This window comes from Daphnia pulicaria, chromosome 2 (assembly GCF_021234035.1).
Source record: "Daphnia pulicaria isolate SC F1-1A chromosome 2, SC_F0-13Bv2, whole genome shotgun sequence".
Lineage (NCBI taxonomy): Eukaryota > Metazoa > Arthropoda > Branchiopoda > Diplostraca > Daphniidae > Daphnia > Daphnia pulicaria.
Genome location: NC_060914.1, coordinates 7379278 through 7388408, shown reverse-complemented (window position 1 = coordinate 7388408; position 9131 = coordinate 7379278). Strand labels below are relative to the sequence as shown.

Below are 9131 nucleotides of genomic sequence, written 5' to 3'. Positions count from 1 at the left end.
CCAAAGCCTATCTTAGGTTCATTCGAACCGCTAACCATTACACGGAGTGTTATCATTTCTCTTTTAAGTAAAAATGTATTTACCAAAAAAAAGCTCAATATTAATATTTCTACATAACAAATCTTTAAATATACAAATTTCTCCGGTTAAATGCAAATAAAAACAAGTGAAAAATTTATTAAACCATATCATCTCAAATTTATTCTATTTCCTCTATAGTCTGGGAGCTGGGCGACAAAAAAATGACAATGATTTAGCAAAAGGTTTGAGGTTAAAATATGGTTAGGGGGGGGGGTATGACACACACGAAAAGCCACGTCTGTCGACTGGCGGCCGGGGCGTTCAAGCGTGACGCGATCCCAAAGTCGGCGGGAACAGTAAAAAAATCCACTTTGTTTAGAAAATCTTAACTATATCTTAAAAAATATTGGGATTTCAACTTTATTTAATATCCGGCAGACAGACGTCATAATCTGGGGCCTTGGGGCCATCAGACGTCGGTGTGTAACAAATTTCACGAAATTTCAGTCAATTTTGAAAATGGCAACGTTGCAACCTAAGCGCAAAATTTAAAATAGAGATATTTGGGGAGGATATGTGAGTTTTTAACGAAGTAAATGTGAACAGAAAATGCAGTAAACTGTTTTTTAAATAAAATTATGCATTTATTTTGTTTGACCGATCATTTTTTGATTATTTGGTTAGTGTTATTGGCAGCTTAATTTTTGGCGATTCAAATTTCTTCCCTATTCTCCCCGCTTTTTTTCTGCTCCTCTTTCGTCATAGCGTAGCGAATGTCACGGGAAACCCTTGACTAACAGACGTTATGGTTTTTCCCCTGTCTCCGCATGGGTTGTTCCCCGCTTATGTGTATGCGCTCTGATGATATCGGAAACAAACGCCAAATCGCCTCTAGTTCTAAGAATGAAGTGTCTCTCGTCGGAGCAATCGACCAATACTCGTTATTCTTCATCTTCCTTTTTGACGATATCTTTTAAGTATATTACTTATTTATACTATACATATAGGCCTACTTGTGTGTAGTTTCCCCGTGCTGTTGAAGAGAGACGTGACTCTCTCTGGTTGTCCCGCGGCCAACCACTTGTCCATCCGCAACGAATAAATCGGGTGCTTCACGCTATTGCAGCTGGAGTTGGCGTTGACCAATTTGTCCCGATCGACGACGACGGCCAACGATATCAACCTTTTTTTCTTATTCTCGTCATATAGACGGAACAGAGAGAGTCTTATATATATAGCACAGCAGGACTATAATAGAAAACTTCCTAATAATTTACCTAAAATTCTTACGTCTTAATGACTCAGCACTCACTCCATTTTGAGAGAGATTCGTCGTTCCGCCCGTAATTTTTCTTTTTTCTTTCCCATTACAAAACACAATACGGCAGGCCTAAACATACATTAACCTCCTCGGAATATTGAATCGAAAATGTCCAAGAGATTCTTTTTTTCTTTTGATTTTTTTTTATTCGCCAAACGTTTTCTCTTTTTTTATTCTTTCGAGATTTTGGTCTCTTTGTGTGGCTTCTCATATCTTTTTACCGCGGCTGATTGTATCCATCACTAAACACTACGTATAGCAGCAGTCGTCTGGGCGTGAAAGAAGGGTCTGCCACAAGGTCGTGATTGCATTCGGAGCTAACCCGTTCTGGCAGGTTGTGCTGTGTGCCACTAAGGTGTCCCATTCCCGCATTATTTTTGATAATGAATGTGGGATTATTGTAGAAATGTTCGAAAATGTTAAAACAAAAATCCTATTTTATTTTTATTTTTAGGGGTTGCTGTTTTAATAAAACCCCCAAAAGCTATATTTTTTAATTTTTTAATTTTTTATTGACATCAAGAATTATTTTTTAGGTCATGGGGCTGGGATATGTCAATCCCTATACCAAAACCTATATTTGGTCCAAAAATTTTAAAGATAATGTAGGGGTCGCTGATTCATAAAAATGATTTACCACTACGTGAGATATTCGATCTAGCGCGTAAATAATTAGTAATTGTTTAAGATAATCATGAAACGCCGGAATCATTAAGAGATCTGTCAGTTGGTCACTTCACTTTCAGTTTTCAATTGCTATTGTGTCTAAAAATGAGTCGCGGAAAAATTGACTGGTTGGTTGGACCCACCAAAGAAAAATGTTTGTCAGAAAGTACTCAATTTCCAACGTATCAGTGTGTTATTTCTCGTTACTTGTACTTGCGTAATGAAAATCAAAGTGAATCAGTGAGAAACCTGTTTAAAATAGTGCATAGTGAACTTGAAAACACGTGGTCAAAGACTTGCATTCCTATCAAAGAAAAGAGGAAAGTGTTGGATCTGCTTGTTGACTTTCATAAACAATAGGAATCCATGAAAAGACTAAATAAGTCTGATGTTAAAAATCCTACAAAAGTGATAGAAGCAAAAATTCAGTCATTTAAGAAAAAACTTGATAGTCTTTGTGATTTATCAGTTGTCAATGAGTATAAACAAATGCTTTTATTTCGGCTACCATCATGGAAAGAGGACTGGGAGTTGCGTGACCAACGAAAGAGTCGAAAGCTTCATCTAGGAGGTATCGTTTTACCAGATGCGGCTGCTATTATTCGAGAGAAAAATAGAGAATATCAAACGCAACTATTAAACGAACAAGCCCAAAGATCTCATAAACAATTGAGTGATGGAGAGATTATAGTGGAATTGGAAGACAGCACCGATGATGAAATGAACATATCGGCAAGTGAAGATGATGCTTTTATTCTGCCAAATAGACGTAAAACACCAGAAGTAGTAACTCTAAGAATATCACCATCCGAACTTATCACAGGATCTGCACAGTGCGCTGACAGAATTGGTCTTTCTGTTCGAAGCCATATTTTGATTTCTGCGGACTTTGTTGGTAGAGCAGGCGGCAAACTATCTGATTTCTCCTTATCAAATTCATCTATTTGGAGGAAAAGATAAGCAACTCGAATTGAACTTTCAGCAACCATTAAAAACGGTATGACTATATCATTTATCATTTATCTTTATTTATTCAACAAAATATTTATTTCAGATTGGTTAAAGAACAATCCAAAAAATCTTATTGTTCACTGGGACACGAAGCTGTTTAGTTTGAATGATGGCCAGAAACAAGAGAGAATAGCAGTAATCGTAAGCGGATGCCAAACAGGGTAGGCGATATCTCTAAGTCCATAAAATGATGAGAAACATTCTAATAGTTTGCATGAATTGCAGCCCTAAAATGCTAGGCACTCCTCCAGTTGAGAACTCTACGGGTCAGACACAAATGATCGCCACACTTGAAATGCTTGACGAATGGAAAGTTAAAGAAATGGTGGTTGGAATGGGCTTCGATACGACATAAAGTAATTCCGGTATTAGACTGGGTTGCTGTTCTTTAATGGAGATCGAACTTTAAAGGCCTCTACTATGGTGCGCTTGCAACACGCTTGGCAGTCATTAAGAGGAGAAAGAACTTGCCCAGAGGAAATGTTGTTAAAGAAAATTCAAGCTAACTGGGGCAATATGGATCGTGACACAAACAACTTGACTCTTCGAATGGCCTACAGACAAGAATTGTGATCTCTGGCACTAATCTCATACAGTTAGAAAATGGGCCCAGGATTGCACATTTAAAGATACATTTCCCAGAGGGGATTACAGAGAGCTGATAGAACTTACTCTGATTTACATCGGAGGATCTTTTCCACATTGCAATTTTTATCTACGAAAACCAAGTGCGATCCATCATGCTCGATTCATGAGTAAGGCAATTTATCTGTTGAAAATGGAACTCATGTCGGAGAGAATTGATTTAACAGTAGAAGAGAGATGAGAAATTAATCAGATGGCGGTTTTCATAAGTCTTTTTTATGCGCGACTTTTTCTGCGATCTCGAATTGCCGTATTTGCTCCGACTGATGATCTACAACTTATTGGTAAAATGATGTTGTTTCGTGAACAAATTGAAACCATTGCAAACGCTGTGATACTATCCGTTACCCGTCATTGTTGGTATTTCACTGAAGAGTTGGTTGTTCTCTCTTTATTCAATGAACAACTTGGAACTTTTACTCGGGAATTAATTGCTAGAAAATTGTTTAGTACTCCACGTCCATCTCATTTTGAAATTGGGAAGCCTACATTTCCGAAAATTGAAACAAATACTCCCCCTATGCTGCTCGATCTCATTGGTCGCCGCTCTTGGCTTTTATTTTCATTAATTGGGCTTAACCAAAGTCAAGACTGGATGCAACTCCCAAGCAAATATTGGAATCAGATGACGGACTATCGGACACTTAGAGACTTTTGTTTAAATCTCGAAGTATTTAACGACTGCGCCGAGCGTGGAATAAAAATAGTAGAAGACTTTGCAGTGATAACTCCAAATGAAGCGCAATTTCAATATCTTTTGCAATGTGAATGTATTAAGGATATAAACCAGTTCTGACTCGGTCACTATCTGGATTCGAACAATCTTCAATGACTTGTCACATTGCAGATTGAACAACCTACATTCATTCTTTTCAGCCTGAGGGGAGGAATCAGGTTACAGAATTAAGTATTGCCACAGATAAATTAGTTACTAAATTACCAACACAGATGACAGACTGGATAAGTTCTTCTTTTTAACATACTCTTTGAGCAGGGTGTTATCTGATTCCGAATGAACTTGGTGCAGAATTCTAGAAGACAAATTTCTGTGCAGCCCATTCCATGATTCTTGTTATCAACTTCCTCTAGTAGTCAGGCTTTAGTCTACTGGAGGTAGATTGTTGTTTTGATATCCAAACAATGGTTAAAACAATCTCTTCCTTCTGGGTCACTGGGTGTGCTGACGAAATTAACTTTATCAGTGTTTCCTAAACAAAGAAATAGTTGTAGGACTTGAAATTAAACAAGATTAAGAGTAGAAATTTAAATTCCTTCCACGACAATAATTAATAACTTTAGCTCTGTGAGAATCAAATCGTTGACTACAAGTTAAGCTGTCAAATTTTTAACAACAAACCTGTTTCACTCCTATTGCCGCTGGGCAGCACCATAGGGTTGGTGGCACCGATGGTTCGGCGTTACAACGCTAGAGATAGGAAGAAAAGCTGGCACGCACTCCCACCAAAGGGTCGGGTTCCACCGTGGAGACCATGTTGCACTAGCTGCCATCTTGAACAATAAAGAAAGGAGGAGGATAAGAAAAATTTTCCTTTAGAACCTGTGAAGTGACATCTAGCGTTAAAGCGAAAAAGTTAATGGGAGGTCTCCGCAAATGGAGTGGCTAATTGGTCAGAAAATTGTTTTACCATTATTCTATTCTGTATCTAGTGTTACTTAAATGGTATCAGAAACCTTAAGGATAACTTTCTCAGGGGATGCGAAAGACCAAAATCTTACATTTCAAGATTTTCAAGACACATCGCTAAGCTAATACTGCGAAATAGCGACATTGTTTTTCCGAATTGAAAGAGCATGTTAAAATTGGGGATATGGGAATATTGTTGTAGGGAAAAGATACAGTATCTCACTTTTTAAATAGAAACAGAAATAAAACATTAGTTGGTTTGCTAAACAGTCTGGAATTTGTTTTAAAAGGAATACGAGTAACTTGAGGCCCGGTCAAATCCGGGGAACTTTGGTCTAGCGTAAAGTCGGACATTTTTTCTATTCGCTTCTCTGTAGCCTAATACCACGATCTGCCCATAATAGATTTTATCGTGGGAAGTCTGCCCAGTCAGTAGATTCCCTACCTTACTTTAAGATTGCGTCATCACGGTGATGCTATAGACATCTGGTGGTGATGCGGTGCGTCATGGTTGGGTCATCAAAGACTGCGTTATCACAGCGATGTTACAGACATCTGGTGGTGATTTGCGACTGACCAATCACAGCGTGTTCGCATTGTGACATGAATAAGCTCCTCCCCCAAACGTTCGTGACAGACACAGGCTCCTCCCCCATAATGTTCGTGACAGACACAGGCTCCTCCCCCAAAAGCTTGTTCTTTTATTGTATATGGATTAAAGATTCGGCTCAATCTAAGCTATTGCCCACTCAATCAAAACAGAAATATTTTCTGTGATTCATGGTATCGTAACAATTTTAGGTACCATACCTCCAAAATTACAAAAACGTACTTAAGACATGACTAAGAGAAAGAAAAACATATTGGTAACGGTGAGATTCGACCTCGCGCCTCCGAAGAGACTGGTGCCTTAAACCTACTCCTTAGACCGCTCGGCCAAGCAACCGTTTCAAATTTCTATTTACTAATTTAAAGTACTAGGTAAAATAATAATTAAACTCGACATGGTGTAAGATTCAAATTTCAAAAGAAAAAATATATTAGTTCAAAAATAACTCCAAGTCTTTCCAATACAGAAGAATGTGCAGTCGTGCACATTATAACATACATAATTTTTTAAACCGTAAGTGGTGCACACCAGCTTTTTATGGAGGCCGTGAGCGAACAGTTGTTTTCTTTATTTTAGGCCCTTTTGCAAACCGAATACGAAACAAGCAAGATTTTTTTAAAGAGGGGGTAATTAAATATGGTCAAATCGAATGTAAGTTTTGAATACGGTACACATCTCCTCAAAAATCAGATTTGTAACGCCCCTTTCCCAGTTTTCTTCTTTGCGTGGCTCAGAAACAACGTGCCAGAAGCGATTGGTAGCGACAATCAAACAGACCTTGAATGCTATCTGTATTCTGCACGAATGAATAACGACTGTCTAGTGTCAACAGTTTAATGTTCCATGCGCGTCTGGTGTCTCTCGTATCAAGATTTAATGACTGAAAGAAAAACAAATTTATAAAAAATCCTACAGAACACATTCACAAGAGAGCAATTTGTTAGGGACTTTTGGGCAGATAAAAATTAATACAAATACAGTTAACAAGAAATGGATTCAAATTTCTGTAACCTTTACACTTTAATTTATAAGTGAAAAATTACTTGATCAACGTTAGTCTTTCTACTCTGAAAGATTTAATTTGACTTTCCAATGAGAATAACTTTGTAAACAAAAAATTTGTCAGTGAATTACGAGACTAGCTCCCAGAAGACCTCTGCCGATGAGGCGACAGGCAATCAAAAGGTGGAAGACATCACTCATTAAGTTTTTACTGATCAAAGCTAGAACCGAATTTGATTTTTAAAGACGACCCATTTTGCGATCCCTCAATATCTCACCAAAAGCTACGAAATCGGGTGTAAAAACACCAGCAGACATGGGAAGGAACGTTAACGTGATTACAATTCCACCTGTTTGCTTGTCTAATATAATCAATTAATAACTTATCTACATTTACACAAGTCACCACCTCCGCCCATTTGTAAACGAGTTCTTAACTTTTGCCTACAATCCCCTCAGTGTCTACGATCTCAGTTTAACTTGCACTAAAATAGAAAAAAGGGCGAGGTTAATATCAACTAATAACTGAAAGTTGAGCACAATAAAATTCAGTTAATTGAAGTCGTCGTCAAGGTTGCGCATTAACCTTGATTCTAGCGGTAACGGTAGCCGTTGGTATGCACTCTTGTTGGGAGAGGCTTGCCCATCCTTTGTCACTGTCAGTCCCCACAGTGGTCCCACAGTGGTTCATCCGAAGTCAAGGAGGTAGTTCGTGACCTCCCTGCCCCATACGCATCTGAAGGAGAAACAAAACAGAGATTCAATCAACATGTGTCAGAAATGTGAAGGGCTGTGCTTTTAACAAAAACATAAGGATCATAATCTCAACCAATATATAGTGGTTTTGGTTTCGTTAAGTCAGCGATAAGACTCAAACAAATAAAATCGAATAGGTATTCACGAGTTTATGACAAAGAAACAGTGATAAGACGGCCTTATTTTCGACTTTGGTCTAATTTTACCATAGAAAAAACAACCCAGTTTCAAATTCGATTAAAAAAGCGAAAATTGAAAAACAACCTCGTGGAATCAAATTGACTTATTTAGTTATTTCATGAGACCCGGAAATCTTGTCAATAGAACAATAAAACTTGTCTTTATATAAATTACAGCTTACCGTCAGATTATGTGAAAACAACCTAATGTCACGGTAGCAAGACATGTACTGTAGGCCTGTTATGCTAGTCACTTTCAATAGATAAGAAAAGCAACTGGCTCAGAAAATAAAAGCATAAGGACAAATCAACTTTGAAACAGAGCTGAATCTGACTATATGTCAGTGTTAACAAACCAATGAGTAGGTAATATTTCGTCCAGTTAAGCTCAAGTGGACCGTGTATGGAATAACACACAAAAAACGACCAGTCTTCAGTCAAGCCCGGTGCACTAAGTTTGCAATGTTCAAAATTGAACGGAAAAAAAGAAAGGATCCAAAACACATTCAGTCCTGTCTACTCAGAGAGACTAGTTCCTCATCAGATTAACCGAAATGGATGTAGGGCGAGGACTTTTGGATTTTCCCACTACATATGCGATGGTTTTATTTTCTTCTGATGTGGTTCCCGTATAAGTCCTGTGTTCTGTGTGTGATAAGTCCGAGAAAAAGACATCCCAAAACATTATTTTGAATAACTAATTACGACCGATTACGACTTTTATTAGTATTTGGCACTCCACGCACAAAGCCTAACAGTGTAACAGTTCGTTTTATTTAATAAAAACAAAAATTGCGGAGAAGAAACTAAAAAAGTTTGACTCATTGTTTAAGAAAATACGTCTATATTGAACAAAAGAGACATTTTCCCTTATTATCTTGTGTTTTACTTTCTCGATTATTCAGTACCTTGCGCTACTGCAACATCGCGTGTGCCATATAAAGATTCGCAACAAACTAGTCAATTGTAGTGAACTAATAAAGGAAGTCGGAAAATTCTCCAGAATTTCAATTTTGGAATAATGCCAATAGATATACGATAGAGCTGAAATTATATCAAATCAAAAGGTGTTACGAGTAAGCTTAAGCTTTTATGGAAATGAAAGTTCTCTCTATAGAACTGAACGTTCCACCAACTTGTTGTATTTCCGAAAACGAAAGAACGATACCTCCTTATTTGATCCACACGTACCAAACGACCATCAGTCCATGCGAAAAACACTAGATGCTAATTTCCAAGTCTGATAGAACCAACTGATATCCAGCCATCATATCC

The 9131-nt window shown here is 37.8% G+C and overlaps 1 long non-coding RNA gene across 1 annotated transcript; it reads right to left on the bottom strand.

Annotated features, from left to right (window-relative positions):
• Positions 1–4133: 4133 nt before the first annotated feature.
• LOC124325922 lies at positions 4134–7590 on the bottom strand. Its single transcript, XR_006915451.1, has 4 exons — positions 7508–7590; positions 5022–5173; positions 4605–4872; positions 4134–4541 (listed from the first exon to the last, which is right to left on the bottom strand). It is a non-coding gene; the product is annotated as an uncharacterized LOC124325922 (long non-coding RNA).
• Positions 7591–9131: the final 1541 nt, after the last annotated feature.